Consider the following 22,232-nt stretch of genomic DNA (forward strand, 5'->3'; position numbering starts at 1 on the left):
CTTTACCCGACTTTTTTTCTAACGAAATATTGGGTAGATGACTCTTTGTTTATCACCAAACAAACGAAAATCAAGAATAAATAAAATAAGAAACACCCATGATCCTTCAATATTTTCCTTGCAGAGGAAAAATACATAGTTGCTACTTTTCTTTTTGCTTTTTATTGATATAATTGTTATAAGGTATGAAAGTCAAGACCAATCAATGTTTTGATATAACGTTCAATTTTCATTATACAGATGAACTCTAAATTACCTATAATAGAAGCCAATAAACAAAATATTTTCCAACTAAACGGAAAAATAAATGTACATTTAATACAGACCAAAGTTATTTGATCTACTGCAACCAATAAATTGGTGACCTAGGCCATAGTCCGTGAGGATTTATTGTCAATGGTATTATTATGTAATGTATCAATGTATGAACACCTAAGGTACCAACGTCCGAACTTTGGTTTCCATTTCATTATTTCCCAATTTGTCTTTTGCAATCTTGTTCAATTACAATAAGTTCTTATTGTTACTCCGGATTCCATAAGAATATAATTGACTTGTCCATCGTACTGTCAATTTGTACATTTGTGCGAAGGAAGTCAAGACAGTCAGTTAAAATATTTATCTTATAAGTGACCTATCTAATAAGATCATAGTCCGTAGGCATACTTTTAAAAGGCACTTTTTCTACATTTTGCTGCAGTAGAGAGCAAAAACAAAATACAATTTTCAGTGCTTTCTTATGACCATGCCTATTACTAAATGTCTAAATTACTTATCAATTATTACCTTTTACTTGAGAAGGTAGTACAAAGTTACTGACATTGTGCAGTGTCAATGATAATTAGTTTGAATGGTTTTAATGTTTTAAAGAGTAAATATAACAGAATACAACAAAGAAAAATATATATACTATACAATTCCATCCATTGTTTAAAGGTTGTTTAGAATTGCTTCATCGTACATTTCTGAAAAACCCCAATAGAGTTGTTTTAGAGATTATTCTGTACCTACATAAATTTATTATCAAAGAATTAAACTGTTTTTTGTATTAATACTTGAAGGACATTGTATAGGTAATCGAAGAGAAACAAATTGGGGTTTGTTATATTGTTATTGAAACAACAAAGTATATTCTACATCATCAGAGCGTATCAATTATATTTCAATGCCCCCACACGAGTTTTTACAACACTGTTGGTGCAGTGCTTTATTAGTAAATTTAATTTTTGAAATTATTTTCCAAAAATTGTATTTTATGTTTTTATAAGTAAGTAGACAGTTTATTATACATTTTGTAATATCTAAAATTTCAAAATAAAATACCTAAACAGTTGAACAAATAATTCAAATATTACAGATTTTTATTTAATGACAAAAATATTATAGATGGATATTAAGATTAAAATAACTTTTTTTTTATAACATTTATAAGCAAAAGCTATGTTTGATACATAGTATTATAATGTTTTACATAAATTATAAAAGATAATTGTTGCCAAATATTAATTTTTTCAAAAATAAATCCATCTCTACTTCCAATTTACAGAGAAACCTAGGAAGTAAACTTAAGAATCTTGTTTTTAAAACAAAATCGATATTCATTAGATATTTATGTGCAAGCTCATACCTAAGTAATCTAATCTACATTCATTGGTTATGACTCTTTACTCTATAAAAATTCCAACCTCAAAGATTGTATTATAATAATATTACACTAAAATAATAATTTTTACAGTATTTAAGATACTAATGCCAAGTTGCAAAAAAATAGATTAATTTAATGGTTCAGTAAATTTCAATGGACCAATCATGGGTTACTAAATTACGTTTAAGGACCATTAGCTCACTATTGATTCATTTTATTTTCATTCAATGTTTAGTGATTGTTTATGCAACGTGGCATACACAAGTTTTCTTAACGACGTTTTAAACAAGTCCGAGTGTGTGAGGCAATTCAAACATATTAATTTAAATTAATTATCATAATGTGTTGCAATTTTGCCTCTTCAATGCGCCGAGTTACCTAAGTTAATATTGTTTTTTTATTATCTAAGTTAAAAAATTATAAATATAATATCGAACTGATATAATGTATAAAACAAAAACAAAAAACAAATGTAAAAATAAAAATGGTGGACTCTAGTCTCAACTGAATAAAGTACATTTTAATAGTACCTCATCATTTGGCAGAACACAAGTGCTGTAATTTAACTGAATGCCATGGGAATAATTATGATTTGTTATAGATAATACATTTCCTTGCACCTTTTTTCAGCTTATACCTACTACTATTTAAATCGTCAGCAATACATACACACAACAATTATTCAAAAACTATATGCATGATTTCATCAACTTCTGTCCTCTCAACTATCTAGAATTTTTCATACTCTCGTTAATTATTCAATGAATAGAAATGTCATTACCATGGAAAAGCTTAACTTATTTATGAGGCTTAATAATTGTTTTTTTCCCATTGACGTTCATAAAAATTTATTTATTTTATGCCTAACCGATATCGTTAAAAAAAATGAATGATCAATAATCATTTAGTAGTTATATAGGCATATTATATTATAGGAAAATTGAACCTCATCGATATTTTAATGAATAAATGCATGTATTGAAACCATTAATACCATTTAACTTATGTTTATAATATTTAAGAATCAACTCGTAGGTTTGTGCATCATATAAATTTGATTCATATAATAAATTATATATCGCTAAGTATTATTTCACATTGACTAGCCGATATGATTAAAAAAAAAAAATGTAATTAAATAACTGCATGCTAATAACTATTGCCGTTGGAGCCGTTTGTTCAATAAAAAATAAATATAATATCTGATATAAAATAATGCACATGTATTATTTGGAAAAGATTAGTTATACTTTGTAACATTTGATTTCTTTTTATATTTATTTCGATTAAAAATGTGGCATAACATATAACTTTATACATTATACACATAACTAATATAATTTAATTGTACTCGTGCTATCAACATAAATATTATTATTCATAAATAATTTTATTGTGAACAATTGAATAGATGAATAACTCAAAAAATATATAATTTAATGTTACTCATATGATTTAAATATAGGTAAATGTAAATCATTGTATTTTATGGTATCTGTGAATAACCTAACCAAATTATTGATGGGAAATTAATTTTTTGAAAAAAAATTTAAATTTACATGAGAACATCTTTATATTTTACTTTAAACTGTATTCATTAATTATTGAACTTTAATATTGAATATAAGAATTTCATACTTATTTTAAATTAAATTTATATGTTTTTAATACATACCTAATATAATATGTCTAAAGCGATAATATTAACAAACGCACTTACGTGTTTAAATATTTTGTCAAGCACCTATTATCATATTATATATTGTGTTTAATTACTATATGCTTACAATTTTAAAATGTCATTAAAAGTTAATGGAGTTTGAGCCAACGTGATTGTGTTGAAAGTTTTAAACACCAATCAACAATTACAATTAAATTTACTGACACATTTTAAGCACTGACATCAAATTGAGTTTACTGTTCAAATCAATCTAGTATATGTTTGCTATTTGAATAGTTAACGTTACAATAATGTACATGTATAATCAGAATATTAGTTGTGTAACTAATCATAATATAGAGATATGAAAATGTTAGTAAACATCTTAAATGCTTATCATAGTTATAAAATTGTGACAAGAACTACGATAATATACATTTTATTATTTTGTGACATACATAAACCAAAATACAATGATAAGCAATACCCAAACATTGGCTTATTGATATTGAGAGATTTAGATAAAAAAATGATCGAGTACCTATCCCATTATTTTATGTTAAAATTTAAAATTATTTAAGAACTAAAGAACCGCAAAAATATCAACAAATAAAGATCGATCAAAATGTTATTTTATAATTATTATTTAATGCATACAATTAAAATGCAATAGTAAAATTAAATTATTCACGGAAACCTAACACACTCTAACAACGTAAAATTAGAAAAATCTTATATTCTTTTTTTTCTTTTTTTTTTCTTTCTTTTTTTTCTTCTTTTTTCTTTTTTTCTTTCTTTTTTTTCGCAGTATCGAGTACCGGAGGGAGAACTGCTGTTAGTATTACTTTCCCTCCGGAAATCTTATTTTCCTATTTTAAGCTTAGATAATTTGGAATTTTAAGAATACTATAATGATTATTCTGATGGTATATACCTAATCATATTTAACCATAATAAGAAATAGTAAATTATAACGACTGTGATTTAAAAATTGGAATTTTCCGATATTTCAAATGTGTATAGTACCGGTGATCTATTCAACGTAACATTCAAAATAAAATAACTGAAGAAAATTGAAATGTAATAAATTAAATTCATTAAATATTTAACTTGTATACCAAAGGATTGAACATGTTATATATGGTTTCACATAAGTCTTCCTTACAAGGATTTAAAAAAAAAAAGTTTCACATAAAGCTACATCAATTGTCTATGGGCGTTTTAATTTCAAACTTGGATGAAAGCGCGATTTTGTTTTTAGTGGAAATATATACTGATTATTTATTATTGGAAAAAAAATAACTAAGAGCAATATTACTATAAACTAAAATGTCCTTAAAATTATAGACTATAAGCTATCTCATTTTATTATATTTATTCCATTAATTCATAATTTTCTAAATTCTGATACATGTATTATTAAATATTACAGCATATAGATATTTTGATGGGTGAAGTTCATACTTAAGGCGATACGGGTCTTTGGCGCCTTACTGTATTTAGAGTTTGTATGACGATCAAGTATTTATACAGAAATAATTTGACGATTAAATGTCCTCTATAATATTATTTACTATAGAGTAAAAGTTCAGCATGGGAACCTACAAATGTTAAAATATCCAAGTGTTGATTCCAACTAAACATTTTAGGAACAGATTTACACTGAGAGGAATTGTATTTCAAGCACTATTAAGCACATATGTAATGTGTATAATATATATACAAATATATGTTATGCGTGCTTGCGTGTGCATGTATGTATTTATGATTATACTTATAACAACAGTTTTATATATTTTATATTTATAATTTTTAATTATTGCAGAATTATTAATAATTATAAAATAAGATAAAATAAATTAATAAAAAAAAATCATAAAATTATTATTGTACATTGAAATAATTAATAGATTACTCACAGCCCACAAGTCTCACCATTTAATTGATAACTGAGTTCAATCTTGTTTAAAGTCGAACCTATAGGTTCTAAGTAATTTCTAGGGCTAGGTTATATATAGATACGATACACCAAAAATACATTTATTACAATTTAACAACCTATCCATAAGTAATTTTTAGTAACCTGGAAGTGGATAAGGAACTGATCTTTAAATGTATGGAATTATAGATATGTCGATATATGTTGTACGTAGCTATGTTTATTTCACCATTCCTTTATCTCAAAGGTTGAATGCGTTGAAAAACATGAATTTACATTTTGTTATTTATTCAAGGCAATATACAAAATACTTGAACAGACATAAAAATCATTATTATGGGCTCTTGTCCGTGTATGTTTTTTACCTTCTCTTGGACTAAAAACAGATTTATACTCATAACATAACAAAAAATAACAGTTTTTAATAATTTTAATTTCATAAGTTGATAATTTTTTATAAATGATAAATAATAATTTATATGATTATTATTTAGTAAAGAGTTTGTTAGAGTGGAAATAATTTATGTGAATGATATAATATGTTTTAATAACTGTAAGCTCCTTTTAAATACTACACACTTAAATGACCATTTTTTTTTTTTATAATTTAATAATATTAAATACTGATACATTTTTTTGATTCGTTATTTTTAAAAGCATAAACTTTCTTCGACACTTAAAGAAACATGTAATATTAATGGCATACACGTTATTTTTTAACCTTTTTTTCTGTCGTACTCAAGAGTTTTTCGAAGAAACAAGACGATTATTTATGAGCACCGTATGATATGCATAAACGTTATTGACTGATATAAACCTATTGATTTTACAATCAGAAAAAGTGAGTTAGAATTGATATATGGCTATCATTGAGTAGGATTACTTTAGTTTGAACGATTTATTTGTGTTAGTGATGCTTAGATGTATTATGCATTTTAAAACAGTCAGTTGAATAATATCACTATAGTACCTAACCTTTTTGTAAAATACGTATGGTTCAGTTTAAACACAGGAAACGTATTTACAGTGTAAAAAATAAAAAACGTTATCCAAATAAAAGTTTATTATTATCTAAATATAGAATCCATAAATTACTCATAAGTTATAATTAATAAGAAATAATTGAGGCGATTGTTGTGTAATAAACAATAGGGTCTAAGTTATTTTCCATTATTAACAATTTGTATAATGTTAATTTAAAAAAGTAATAACTGACCACGTTCGTTTAAATAAACTATAATATAATATTATTATGATTGTCTATTATTATTACCATGGGTGAAAAATGTTAATTTTATGTTTATTGTCAACTTTTAATAACGGTATAATTAATATAGATAATAAAATAATTAAAATGAGAAGGGAAATATAAAAAGTTTAAAGACCTTTTAGTGAAAAGTTTATCCACGTGGACGTGAGTTTCCTTCCAACTTGCAATTAGGTGATTCTGGATAGGATTAAAAATTCATCTTTTTAATACCGAAATATCATTGTCACTATTTATTTTCAAGCACAATAGTGTGGATAAGTAAATTATTAAAAAGTAAAAACCCATGATGATTGAATCTTAAAATATTTAACACATCGCGTTGTCTTAGGTGACAATCAAACTATTTTCCTACGCATTCTGATTTCGATAAAGTTTGTTAACAAAAAAATTAATACTTTTGAACAATTTTAAGTTTTTATTTAAAAGTAAGGGTTTTGAATTTTTTTAAGATTCCTAATAAAGCTTAACTAAGGGTAATTGTACAGACAAAATAGAGTAAATCAAATCTTGAATGATACATTGATAAAGTTACAATATTTTTTGTACTCTAGTCATTTATGTAGCTATCACAAATTTAAATAATAACAATAATTTGTGATCATCTTCGATTTTATTTTTCACCGTATGTCAATTAATCATTTTAAATTATACTTTGGTAAATGATTTTGAGTAAAGATACATACTCATTATTAATGAATGATTTTAGACACTAGAGTGACACGCTAAGTGATGTTTTATATATTTTTATAGTTCTCCGTACTATTTGCAATTTCACATAATATTATAATACCTAAATATGTATTATAAAAATACATACACATATTCAATAAATTGGAACGTAACCACTTAAATGTTATTTTTATAAAAATGAATAGTAAATATTTTATAAACGAAGGAAACATATTATTGTAAATATATAAGTACTTTGAGAAAAACGCTTTTTTTTATAACTGGGTCATTATGTATTAGAGATGTTTATTATATTTAAATTGTAGTAGATGATTATTGCATCATAACAGAATATTATATAAATAGTTGTACTTAATGGTGAAGTTTTTCGTTTTGTTTTAAAATATAAAACGCGAATAAATTTGTTTTTTAAATGTCTAAAGCTTATAAAGACCTAAATAATTGTGGTATATTGTTTTAAAACAATAATAGTACGCAATAATAAAATACAGAAACATATAAAATACATAATATAAATCTGTAATTTAATAGAAAAGTTACACATAATTTTACAATTCAGACCAACGTGTATTCATTCAAGTTATACCACTTGTGTCCGTTTTTCAATCGCATATTATGTAAAGTTTTGAACATTTTTCACCAATAGGTGGTGTTTTACAACAATAAAAAATACATCTGTAAAACCAATAAAGTTTTCTGGCTGTATTCACAAAGACTAACATATTTCACGAATATCCTGCAATGGAATGAGATTATTTTCACAAACAAAACATATTACCAATATAGCTGTATTGTCAGTTTAAGTGTTAGTAACCTCATATTTCCTATAATCATAGTAATAATATATATATGTAAAATTTAGAACTATAAATTAGGTTTCGTGTGTATCATATTTTTGAGTAGGTTAATGCAACAAAATTATTTTCAATATTCCAACTCAAAATTTATTCTACAGATGCTTATAAAAAAAAGCATTGGTGGTGAGTTTGTTGTTTAATTTCTTTTAGAAGTTTTTTACGATTATACTGAAAAGTACTGTACCACTTTTGACTCAAAGTACTGACTAACTTTAATAACTCTAATTGTCTACCAATTGAAACTAACCTCAACGTTTAAAATGTAAGCTTTTTCTCTGCTTCTAAATATGACCACAGACCAAATAAAAACGAGTGTAAGTGAGCAGCGCTTTGCTATACATTAGGTATCTAGATAAAGAGTAATGGTTGTGTTAAATTTGAATTCAATAATCATTGTATACGAAAAATAATTTGATCGAAGATAGTCTGTCACCATATAATTTCCCAAGTAAATTGTATGATATTATGGTGATTTAGATAATTTATTTTACTTTTAGGCTTAGTATTGCAGTACCAAGGTTGAATTAATTTTTGAAGAAAAAAATCGCATTTTAAATTGTAATTGTGTTTAAACTGTATAGGTACAATGTTATAATAATGTACTCTAAAATTCTCAAGTACCCATTAATAATATTTTTAAATCACAACAAAATAACTAAAATAGTAGTTAATTTCGGCTTTGATATGTGATTTCGTCTAAATTTGTACTTAAAATGTCTTTAAAAAATAACTGTTCTATACTTTTTAGATTTTGCGGTTTCAGTATGAACTATTGATGAGAATCTTTGTTTGAAATGTTCAATCCTAAGCTATACAATTTGAATATTTTTTTTCATTTTTATGAATTTCAAACTCGAAATAGTTTGCAAATTTTCTTGATTTTGATGAATTTTATCAAAATTTTATAATCAGATACCTCAAAAAAAATATTGTGGTTTTACGCTCAACTTTTTTTTTCAATTCCACTAATAAAAACTCATAAGGAACATTGTATTGCAGTTTAAAGTTTTTTAATCGAACAAAAAATTTTTTACCCGCTAAAATTAAAAAAAATTAAATTTTTTTAAGCTTATAAATAATAGCTCAAAAAGAATCGCAATATTTTGAAAACTTTATGGTGCATAGAAATTGATAAGACATACATTCAGTAATACCTTCATGTATCTACAGTTATAGTTTTAAAAGTTACACTAAAAAAAAATATGATTTTATTCGAAAACAGGTATCGCATAAAAATATCTGCAGTTTTCTTTTATTTGTTGTTTGTTTTTTTTAGTCTTTTAAAAACCATCAGGATTTTTTTACTTTTGACCACCAAAAGTACCAACTTCATATTTTGTGTATATACACGTCATTATTCCTATACTATGTATATACCTGTAGGTGTAACAATTTGGAAACGCTTTAATTACTGTTTTAATACATATATATAGCAATAACGGATAACGCCGATACGCATTCATTAGATAAAATATTTAATCGTCTTATTAATCATATAATCGCACTATCGTTTATCATTGCTAATTAGTCTAATGATCGTTTGGAAACTTTTTTATCGCCCCAATGTATGTGTGTGTGTGTGTGCGTGTGTGTGTGTGTGTGTGTGTGTGTGTATGTGCTTAAGGTATTAAGTATTTCTGTGAATTACTTGTTGAACTATTTACCTATTATAGATAGTAGATACCTACCTAAATCAACATCATAATTATACGTTGAGGCCTACGTAAACACGACGAATGCCAACGACGAGTACGAACTATTTATATTCTGACCACTATGTTTGAATTGCATCCGATGTGATGGAATAGAATCTGCTTTGTTTGTATTCGTATTCGTCGTGTTTACGTGGGGCATTACGTAAGACGTATACATTTAGATTGTAAGTATAATTTGATTGATTGAGTCGTTTCTATAATAGATATGATTAAATGTATTATTATCTTACATTGTATATTATATTCCTCTTAATGATGTTGTGGTAAATTACCTATTTTTTAGTGACAAGTGACGTATTCTATATTCATTATCTTCGTTTGATTTTCTTTCTGCTGTCAGTCATTCTTCTGTATTAATCTGTGAAATTAAGAAAAAAAATACAGTGGTTATTATTTTTTTTTTTATCGTATGTTGAAGTACTCAAATTTATATCTTTATAGAACAACAATTCAATAAATAAGCTCTATAGTTTAAACATTATTTTCCTTGACGGTATGTGTCTTGAGTTATATTTTAAAAAACAGAGTTAGTGTGTAACTAAATTATATGCTATTGTAAATCATTACATAATATAAAATCATAAAAAACATTTTGAAATATTTTGACAAATTTGCAGAAAATATCTCAAAAGTTGATTTTTTTGAATTACTGGATACAAAATCCGTGAAGTCAAGAAGATTGAATATCATAAAATAATAATGTTGGGATTCTATTAAAAAAAAAATATTGATAACTTAATAGTGATTACCAAATGCGCATTTCACTTTATATATTAGAAGATTAATGGAATTGCATACATTATTATCATATTCCGAGTAAAACGTAAAAATGAATAAGTATTTTTGAAATTTTTTTTTAAAAATATTATATTTTAATATATGTACATTAGATATTGTAGTATTTTAGTTTCACAATTTTAATTACATAAAAAAATTAAAACAGATTCGTCATACTATCAAATTAAACAGTTTGTATTTTATTTTCTTCCTCACTTTGTTATGACACAATAACCACAAACAAATATTACACGGTTTAATTAACTAAAGTGAAATGCATACAAATGCGTCATACAAAACACATGCTTTAAAATATTATGTTCAAGGTTTAAATAATATTTATATGGTTTTTGATTAATTAAATATATAGAGCTATACCGATGGGATTATTTAGGAGCGCAAATACATACAGACAAATTAATTGAAGTGAGATTGGAAGTTGGGTATATCATTTTCTGTGATATTTGGTTGCTAGTCGGTGAACAGTTTCTATTTTTATATGCTTGGTCCCTAGAGAGTCATTATATATTTTGCCAGGAGCAATAAGATATAAGTCTGGGTACAATCATAGCTCTGAGATGGTTTAATACGGTCCCAGATGTGTGCACTATCTGTTCAAATGAGCCTTAACAGAGATTTATATTGCGTTGGTTTTGTGTGAATTGAAAGTTTGGATTTTAAATTGGGACGTATTGTACGTGGTATTGAATACCTGCATATTTTACCTTATGCCATAACTGCTTGCAAAATCATTGGTATTTAAAAGATAATTCGATGGATCGATTTTCGTGCAATAGAGTATAGTGCAATTAGAGCATGGATGACCTTTATCGGAATAATTATAATTATAATTATATTATAACTATTTGATTTGAATCTTATATATTATTATCTTACGTTAAATGTTTGTAATAAACGAAATACTTAAACATCTGGTTATATTATTAAATTATTAATATTCCAAAACAATTTTAAGGTTGTTTTTTTTTTTGTAAAATAATTTATAAAGATCCTAAAGATATGAATTTTACTTTTGGGATTTAGTGATTGTATAGGTGACTAAATAATAAAATAGGTAGCTAATCTGTAAGATCATTTTTTAAAATAACTAATCTATAGATATCTAAATAGGTGATTGTTTTAAAGGAAAACACTGATTTTCTCAAAAAGTATTAAAGTTTTTGGAAATAAATTTTTATTTTTACAAAATTTGAAGTAACTAAAAAACAAAATTTTTGAAAAAGTTATATGAAATCATACGCGACTTAGCTAACTTACTTAAATGAAAAAAACTTGCTAACTAAAAAAATTGAATTTCTTTTTGAAAAAAAAATACAGTTTTAATATAAATTCTAAAAATTTCTGAAAGAAATTTCCAGAAACATTGAATATTTTAGAGATGATGTTAATTTACCAAAAAAATAATTAAGGTTCAATTTCTCATAAATAATTCTTATTAAAATCATAAAATCAAAATAATATTTTATAGTATATATTATATTTTTATACACATTTAAAGTTCAAATATTGACAAAATTAGATATTCGTATGAAGAATAAGGATTTTATTTGTTTGAATTTAAAAATGTTGTTCGTGGCAAAGTCTTTTGACGTAGCCGTATCATTTTTTTTTACACCTACACATAATGACATTTTCAAATGCCACGTTTTCGGCAAAAATTAAATCATTTATTGTTTTACTAATGTCTTATTGTAAATTAAATTATTTAGTTATTTAATTAGTAGCGATATAAATCTATCATAATATAGACTTAATAACGCTGGATGACAGACCACCTTTATTCAGAATCGTTTTTCGTATGCAATGATTTATCATTGAATTCAAATTTAACATGTCATTGATAACAGTGATTTACTCAATGACGAAGGTCACTCGAAACCTACAAAACAGTAGAATGGTTGGCTACTTCCCACTTTTTCTGATTAAACTTTACTGTATCCATGTTCTGAATAAATTAAATATACATCACTTCATCAGTTTACCTATATCACCCAACAATTAGTTGACAATATTCGACAGTATGGTTAAATAAAGGACCGTTAATCGTTGTTATGATTGCGTTAACTTTATGAATTCAGCCAATTTATTGTTCGGTATGAGATTTGTAACTAAATATGCATCTCCATAATAATGTTATTAGTTTTGTGGTGAAAAGAAAAGTACTTAAAATTAAAATTATATGATTCATGGTAAATGGTCGTTTCAGATAAATAATAATGTGGTTATAGTTTTGTAACTTAATTTGTCTTTGCAACTTAATGTATATAAAGTTGTGAATTGCTCATATAATAAGCTTATTATGCGGCTATAAATTATGATTTAAGATGCTGATTTTTTTTTTAAATAAGTTAGATCATTACCCATTTGTAATCATACCGTATAATTTCTTGAAAAATTGTATTAAAATACATTCATTTCATTTTAAACCACAAAAAAAAGCTTAAGAAATAAGTGGCTAAAAAAACGTGACAATTTTCAACTGTGGATTTTGAGATTTATGCATCATATTTTATTATATAAAAAGTAAAAATTACTTTACATATTTTATACTTTTAATTTAAAAAAATAATATTAAATATTAAAAGCAAACATAAATCTTCTGATCGTCTAAATATGTTTCTATGATCATAACAACTGTAATAAAGTAACAAATATACTATATAAATTTAAACAAATTTCACTCAAATCATTTTTTGGATAAGAGTTGTACTTAATTGATTATAAACAGATTATAATTCAAAAACCAAAGTTACTATTGCACGAATATCACGTGTAAAATATTTTCGAACTGTCTGTGTAAATATGTCACTCATAAGTTTTACAGTCTTCATTAATTCATCAAATCATTAACTCCAAGACATTTGAATCATGCTAATAATTTGGATTGTTTCATCTCTAAATATATTATGAACCACTGCATTTTTATAATCTATCAATCTAGTTATCACCAATATTGTATGAAACTATTTGAGATTTTGATTTTGATCTTTTGAAATAACAGGAATAAAAGAGCTTATGGAAATTATTGAAATTCCAATAATTCTCAAATTTGTAAAATTTTGAAGTACCTATATAATCGAGTAAATAGAATCATTTATTTCATACACAATTATTGGCTTAAAGTTCAGGATACCTGTTGAAGGATAATATTACCTACAATCAAGATGTGTGTGTATAAGTGTATTAAATATGTGAACACAATCGCATAACATAAGATAAGCATAAATAAAATGTAATTAAAAGGCTGGGTACAAAAATGGTTAACAGTACCAATTATCTTACACCCGGAGTACATCTCTTTGATTAAGTAGACACTCCGTCAGTTTTAATTTTCACCCACATTAACCACCCGAACACTTAAAAGTGATTATATTTCCTTTAAATTTCGTGTAAGGTGCCTACTGCCTGCCCATCAAACTATAAAAGAAAGATATCTATATAAGACCCCGTAGTATTCAACACTTAATTTCTAGAATCTTGACGTGAACTGAATTTTAACCTGAAACTGGGCACAAGATGAGCCATTGAATTTGGAATCCATTTCCAATGTGAGCTAACTATACTACTTATGTATTTACCCGTTGAAGAGATGTATAACGAAATTATATCAATACGAGATAATACGGACAACTGCAGGATCGGGTTACGGGCTATAGATAAGTACAGATATAGACTACAGATAACAGTACAAATAATAATTGAGATTAAATATGTAAATAGCACGGTCTAAATATAAAGATCATTTATGATTGAATTACCGATTTTAGTAACGGAGCAGTCGAAAGCGCAGTGCAATATTAATATTATTAATGATGATCAACTTAGACCCCTAGACCCTAGTTTAAATTGTAACACTCTAAATACAATAAATGCCTTCTAAATATGAATATATAATATTATTTTATACATAATCCATAAAATATATTATATTTTAAGTCCTTTAAATATTTATATATCATGTAAAAAATCTATGAGATAAATAATTAAGATGAAAAAGAGTATTAAAATGTAATCGAATCTGTGATAACTGATAAGTGTTATCATTTGTTATTACGTTATGTCGTTATCTGTTTTAAACTAATTTATTATGAAATTAAATTTCATCATAAAATTAATATTTAAATTGTATTTAATATTAGAAACCTATATAATATGTATGCAATAAGGAACTTTGAATAATAATATTACTATGTAAGTCGAAAAATAAACTGAATCCTATTGAAGTTAAATTCATTATTGTTATACATGGATGTTTCGTAATCGAATGGACATTGAACCATTATTCATCAAAACGTCAGTATAAACCTGATATTAGACATAACATTTTATCAACTAAGCCCATAAAAAAGGAACCGTTTTAGTGGTATTTTATTTTCAAAAGAGTAACAATAATACAAATCTATATTGCTAACCCCGTTAAGGCGTTTTACATTGAGTTTAAATTATACTTAAAGTGGATATTTTGTAATATAATAATATTTTGTAATGTCCTTCGTATTTTAAAATACAAAACTTATTTTTAGCATATTATACTACAATACGATTACAATCGATTTATCAAAAACGTTAAAAGTTGAATTGTCAGAATAGAAAAATAATTTACCATTGCATATTCTGAAAACTATATCGAATAAAATACATTTGTATCTTTTCGCTACTTTAAACTGGAAATAGATTTTATGGAGTCTTAATATGTTACATAAGAACAGCACGCAATTAATCTAACGTGTAATGATCCTTAAGACTACACTGCGAGGACCAGGGGGAAAACCTACGGAACACGTGCCAAAGGTGTCCCGTTTGCCAAATTTTAATGGCACGTGCAAATATTTTTATTTCGTTGTTCGATCTTGCATAGTTGCATTAAATGAAAAAAAATAAATCTTTATAGTCCTCAAATTTAGCGTCAATATAAGGAGTGGTGAAAGTTTATTTTCTCCGACCCATGAATTTGATCAAGTCAAAACAGTGAAATATAATACGTTGATGGATGGAGCTAATTTCGTAGCTTTTGTTTGAATAACACGTCGTTTAAAACTAACAAAAGACAAACCTGATATTTAAAAAAAGGGATCGCTATAACCACTAGGTAACCACTGTGTGGTGTGGTTGTTGGTGTCGAGGGTATTTATTTTTTATTCACTGTAATGTATATGTTAAGTTACAATTTTGTATGTGTAGGTATACAATATTATAGGGATATACTCTAAAAAACTCAAGTTTCCACTTCCAAAGTATAATGTTGATTAATTTCAAGACAATTAAAATAGTTATTATTTTTTTAAATATCTATATATCATTCAAATTTGAACCTAAAATTTCCGTAAAAAGTACAAACATTTGATTAATAAATTTTTTTTTTTTTAATTTCAATATGGACTACTTATGAGGAATCTTGTGTTAAATGTATCAAGCCTAATCTATGAAATAACAAATTGTACATATTTTTAACTGCAAAATAACAAGCAAAATTGATCGATTTCGACAAATTTTGTCAAAACTATAATATCGAATATTGAATTTGAACATGTATAAAAAATGCTAATATACTTAAACAATTGGTTATGATTCAAAATATTTATTTATATTCATTTTTGAATTGCTACAAAATAAGAAAATCGTTTGATAAGAAATCATTATAATACACAAAAATATCCTATTTCATCATAATTTAAACTTCAAATACTCGTTAAAAATATTTGTTTAGTTTCTTTTACTTTTTTTTTAAATTGAATATGTGTAACCTTTGACCTGTATATAAAAGTGAGTTTTAAAATTATTAGCTACAAAATAATTTGCAAATGCTAAAATTTTCTAGACATTTTAACTTTAAACACTAATAAAAATATATTTTCATACATGGTTAATATTTTTTTATTAGCATATGAATAAACTTTTATGCATCTTTCATTACATTTCAGTATTTTTAACTTTACAAATAATTTGTAACTATCATTTATAGAACAAAACATTGTCGAAATATTTTTTAATAATATGTTGTACAAAGAATAAAAAAAATTAGAGTTTATTATTTTGAAATCGCATTATCAAAATAAAAAATATTTATACGCATGTACAATTTTTTAAAACCTTGACTGCAACATTTTATGGCTTGACTAGAAAATGATTCCCTACATTACAGCGTAGTATTGAAAAGTCCTGTTCGCCAAATATCGTATCAAATATAGAAACAGAACATCAAAAATACTCAGAAGATTTTAATTTTTAATTTTTGTATTTCACGACAAAACCTTATAAACAGTAAACATGTTCTACTTTAAATGTTATTAACAAAATATACTGTAATTTATCGTTTTTAAATAATTATTAAGGAATGAACCTCGGCGTTAAAATTAAGAACCGTCATCATTTTAATAACTAGTGAAACGTTTTACAGCTTATACGGTTTACTTTTAAAACTATATTTTTAATAATGAAAACATCTTGAGCACAAATACATCAATTTAATTTGTATTAAAAAAAAAATTAGTTCCACCCAGATATTTTTGTACTGTCATTCATATTTTGTGAAAATATGTCTTACTCTTATTCAAAATAAATCATATTATTCAAGACTATCGTTTGTTTTTGTTGATTTAAATACAATTATATTTATACTTTAAATAATATCGAGTACCTGTAGTTGAAAATTGTACAATAAACTTGTCACTAATGCAAAACCGTAGTCATCTTTGAAGAAAATTGATATTATTAATAAAAGAATAAATGAACCATACATTTAGTAACAAAAGAGTACCCAGAAATTCAACTATAAATTGTAATTTATTATCTTGTATTGATAATTTATTTTGATGAATTATTTTTGTCTTACATTGTTGGTCCTATACAAATTTATAATTTGTGAAACGAACAAAAATAGAATTATTTAATTTAAGTTTTTATCTTAGCACGATTATAAGAAGACAAGACGATCGGTGCATTATACATGGTGACTGTCAATGTTTCCACATAGATAATGTAATGACTCATTAAATATTTAAAAATATGATTCGGTTTCATTTTTAATAAATATTTATGATCAGAAACAAATTTAAAATGAACGAAACCACGACGAGACGGGCTATAATATTTAAATTTTAAATACGATATTGGAGTGTAATTATAACCGATTATAATTATTGTAATACAATTACACGCTTAAGTACCAATATAGGAAAACACGAAGTCATATCATTAAGTTGGTGGCCATTGCCAAAAATATTCGGCTACGCTCTGGGGACTCATTTCGAATTTATAATTACATTCAAATAAACCCATTATGAATAATATAAAGGAAAAATTAAGTTTTCACCCTTCATAGGTGTTTTAAATGAAGTACCTAAATGGAATGTGTCGAATAGTCAATTAACAACAGTTGAATCCATTTAAAAAAAATTCATTACATTTATGAATCTCACCGGAGTAAATTATTTGCTCGCAAAAGTTATTTTACTTAAGTAGTTAAGTGCCAGGTGTCAAGTATGAACCAATGTTTTCAAAAGATATATGCTTGTAATGTTTTATATATTTTTTCTCCTTTTATACAATCGTCTAATTTAACTGACTTTTCAGTTACCATCGTATTTTTGTGATATTAAGATGTTGGGGTGTAAAAAATGAAAGAATAAAACATTTATTTTTAAAGATTTTTTACACTTTGAATACTTTTACGTTTAGATCTTTGTTTTCATTTTTTCACAAAAAGAAATATTTCCGTACTGTAGATATCAAAATAATAAAACAGCGACAAAATTCGGCTAATGAAATATTTTGAAAAATTACTCTTAAAACTTATTTTCATATACAATTGACATCGGATATGATTATTTTATTTTCAATATGTTTTGGTGTATTATCGGTTTGTTATGTTATCATATTTTTAAATCGTTACTTTGTACTGAGAATTAAGTTGTTATTTTAAGTATTGTTTTCGTTATTTAGGGATATTTTAATTACAAACTCGTGTCTCTTTGTTGTTTGTAAATCGTTATGAGTTATTTAGTTAAACAGGTATTGTCTAATGAATTAAGCTGAAAATGCTTTGTTCATTTTTGGTTTGGAAATTTATATCGTTGACTTATTATAACCACAAAAATAAATTATTTAAAATTATATACCTTACTCAAAAGTAGACCTCAAGTATAAATGATAATATATACAAAGTTAATACACTATACTTGTATAATCTCAATTGTATACACATTTTGCTTTTTACTGTGAATTCAAAGTTTTCTGAATTGTTTTCTATATTCAGGCTTATTTACAAATTTAATAGAAATAATAGTCATTAAATAATGAACAGATTAGTAGTGAAACATGTAAAAAATATTATTTAGGAAATTAGTTTAAATAGTTCATCTTATAATAATAATGACCTATTTAGAATAAAAAATCTATTAATTGCTCCAACAATTTTACAGATTTCTGATAAAAGGAAAATAAAATAAAGAACGAGAATAATAATGGTATTTAAAAATCAAAATAGCTTGGTGAGGAACGGTTAGCTCAATCTGCGGCAACGCTCTAAGAGTACATACTAGCTGCCGTTACTAGCACTCGGATGGGTGACTACCTGGGTTTTTGGCAACACATTCTTGTCACACTTAGAAATACGTGTTTCAAATAAACCGTTTCCCAAAACAAACAGCTAATGGCCTTTCTTAAACTGTGTTCCGAAGAACCCTAAGGTTTTGCAGTGAAGATCATAATGTAAGGGTTGCATGAAAATTAAATTCTATTTTTAAAACATTCAAACTTCAAATGAACTCTTTTAAAAAATCTAACTAAATGTAAATTCAAATTTTTCTAATTTAAAATTAATTTTTAATTGTACATCGATTCACTTGTTTCTCAGTTTTAATATTTCATCAATTTAATTGACTCTTGAACTCTAGTAAGATAATGTTTATAGTATATAGAGTACGATTAAATACTAGGTAATTGTTATCATAAATCGGAGTTCTCAGCTTATGTATCGACAGAAATGAAACACAGCATTAGACTTGATCCTTTTCGGACCTGAAGTGAAAATTCAACTTCCATTCAATAAGCCCAAAATTAAGGATATCTTTAATAATAAAATGCAAAACCATCATCCCATTAAAGCTTAAATTGAAAAGTTAATTTCGTATGAGAATATTTTATGAACTTTTGTTAATTTTAAAAATATTTTTTGAATTAAATAAATATTTTTATTTGAATTTATTTTTGTTGTAAATATTTTTTATAAATAGTGTGTTGCAAAACTATTGAACCAAAGAAGGAACTAAAGGTTCCACGATAAAAGTGGACATTAAAAAGGGTTCCGCTGATAAAATTAAGAAACCCTGAATTAGAGTAAAAGGCTTTTTTACAAGATTTATAATACTTTTAAAATTTTGGATTTTAACTATTATATAGTTTAATGTGTGATTATGTTTATGTAAACATTTTGTTAGATATTTATTTTTAAACTTTTTGAAGTCGTTAGTCAATTTCTTGTTGGTATAGAAGGAAAATCATAAGTTCGTATACGAACGGGAAAGTCGGGAACACGATATTTATAAAAAAATATTACCTCTAGAGTAGGAAGTACTCTGGGGTAAAATTAATAATTTGTAATCCTAGAGGCTAAAGCAGGGACACAATACTTCAAAGTCTTAATGTCCTAGGGACTACTAGAAAAGATTAAATAGGTACATTAAAAAATCTTATTTGAATGCTGTCTACAAAACAACAACGACAAAAAAACGTATTATGTAACCATAGAATGTTAGAGAATAATAATTAAGAAATACACATGTAATACAGTCGACATCATTATATAGGTACACACATAGATAAAAAAAAACCTTTACTTAATTCACCCTAATTTATATAAACCTGAACTGTGCAGATAACGGTAAAGTCAATGCTATAAGTACTTTAACACTCTACACAATATGTATTAGTGAATAATTCCGTATCGGGTAAACCAAAGAAAATAATAGCCGCTAATTTTAAAGTCTAAAATCTAGAGAAGAAAATAAGATTTCGTGCAATTTTGATTATTCTAAAAATTATTGTAGTATGATGTTCCTAAATTTCTAAAAAAAACTGAGTGTATGGAACTTAAAAATATTTTGATTGGTATCATATTATATTATCTTACAAACTTTAAAAAAAAAACTGATCAAACCGGGAGAATAGTCAATAGAACAAAATTAAGCCCAATCCCTATAAATTAATAGCGGCTTACATCTACAAAACTTTCTAACAGATTTCAAATCTATAATAAATGCTCTACTCTTTTTCAAACAATGGTCATTGTACTTAAAATTTAGTAGGTGTCCAAAAGTTGTAATTTCCATTACAATACATAACTAGAAAATATTTCATACATTTTTTAAATAAAAAATATTTGAGGTTCAGTATAGTTACAATACTTATAATCATTTGTATCAATTTTACATTAAAATAAATCAGTGTTTTGATTAAGGATTTTGGGAACCTGCCATTTTTAAAAAGTATTGAATTAACAATATTTTTTAAATTATCATTCATCCAGAAAGTAAAAGCTTTTTTCTAAGTTATACAAATTTAAATTAATTTTAAAAAATTCACACAAAATGTAATCATATTTAGTTCCTTTTTTGGGTTAGGTATGAAACATCTATAAAATTATAATTTTCGTTGTACACACATGATAATTTTAAGCAACTTTTGATCAAAACACATAAAAAATTTTTTTAACCTCCAAAGATTCAAAACCTTCACAATAAATTATCATCAGAATATTAACCTCTCATATTTAAATAAATTAAATTCAAGGTACCATGGAATTTGGTTTCTAAAGCAGTCGCAACTCAATTAACATAAATTCTATTTGCTGACAGGTTTGTTAAAAAGCTAAAAATCACTAAAAAAAAAATTGAATAATTTAATATAAATTATTATTGTGCTATTTTCAAATGCCTTTGAATGTACAGATGTACCTATACTTTTAAAACATAACACCGCATCTTCATAGCATTCAACTGGGCCCAGATTTGCTATTCGTGTAAAATTAGAGCTGTTTTTCAAAGTCTATTTCTAAACTCTCAAATCGGGGTTTTTTTTTTTTTGGGGGGGGGGGGGGGNGCAAAAAATATTCATCCATCCTTCCCCCACAAAAAAAAAACAATACTGTTCATTCATTTCTAGAGAGTTGATTACTTTATTGCTTTATTTTTGTCATTAGATAACATCCACAAAATGAGAACTATTACTGTCTTATTTAATCGTGCATTATATTTATTCCTACGCTATTCATCTTTTATTCGTAGTAGAAATGGCGTTTAAAGCAATACTGTATTATATCTCATTAATGGATTCATTGTGAAAACATAAAATGTGATATAACTATAGAGTCAAACCTTTATCGTGCTATATGAAATCCGAAAATGTACCATTGTTTATTATTAAACAGTAGTCACGCGTGTCGACATGGGTGTTGAAGCGGTATTGTTGCTGTGACGAAGTATAATTCTCGTATTATAATTCGTCAATGATAACATCACGAGATACGGTTCGACTACCACGATGAAAGAATACACCGATGTACCTAAATTGCCTATACATCACGCCGATAAACAATTAATATAATATTATGATTATTATAATTTATAAGAAATTTAATATTTTACTTTGGAGGATAACGAT

At 25.5% G+C, this 22,232-nt stretch overlaps 1 protein-coding gene across 1 annotated transcript in view; it reads right to left on the reverse strand.

The window, feature by feature from the left end:
- Positions 1–22,232, reverse strand: part of LOC111037843 (prolactin-releasing peptide receptor-like) — a 67,558-nt gene that overhangs the window by 39,998 nt on the left and 5,328 nt on the right. The window contains exon 2 of the mRNA XM_022320638.1: positions 10,049–10,134. The gene's annotated coding sequence lies outside the window, so the exon portion shown is untranslated. The remainder of the gene's footprint in view (positions 1–10,048; positions 10,135–22,232) is intronic.

This window comes from Myzus persicae, unplaced genomic scaffold, assembly GCF_001856785.1.
Source record: "Myzus persicae strain clone G006 unplaced genomic scaffold, MPER_G0061.0, whole genome shotgun sequence".
Lineage (NCBI taxonomy): Eukaryota > Metazoa > Arthropoda > Insecta > Hemiptera > Aphididae > Myzus > Myzus persicae.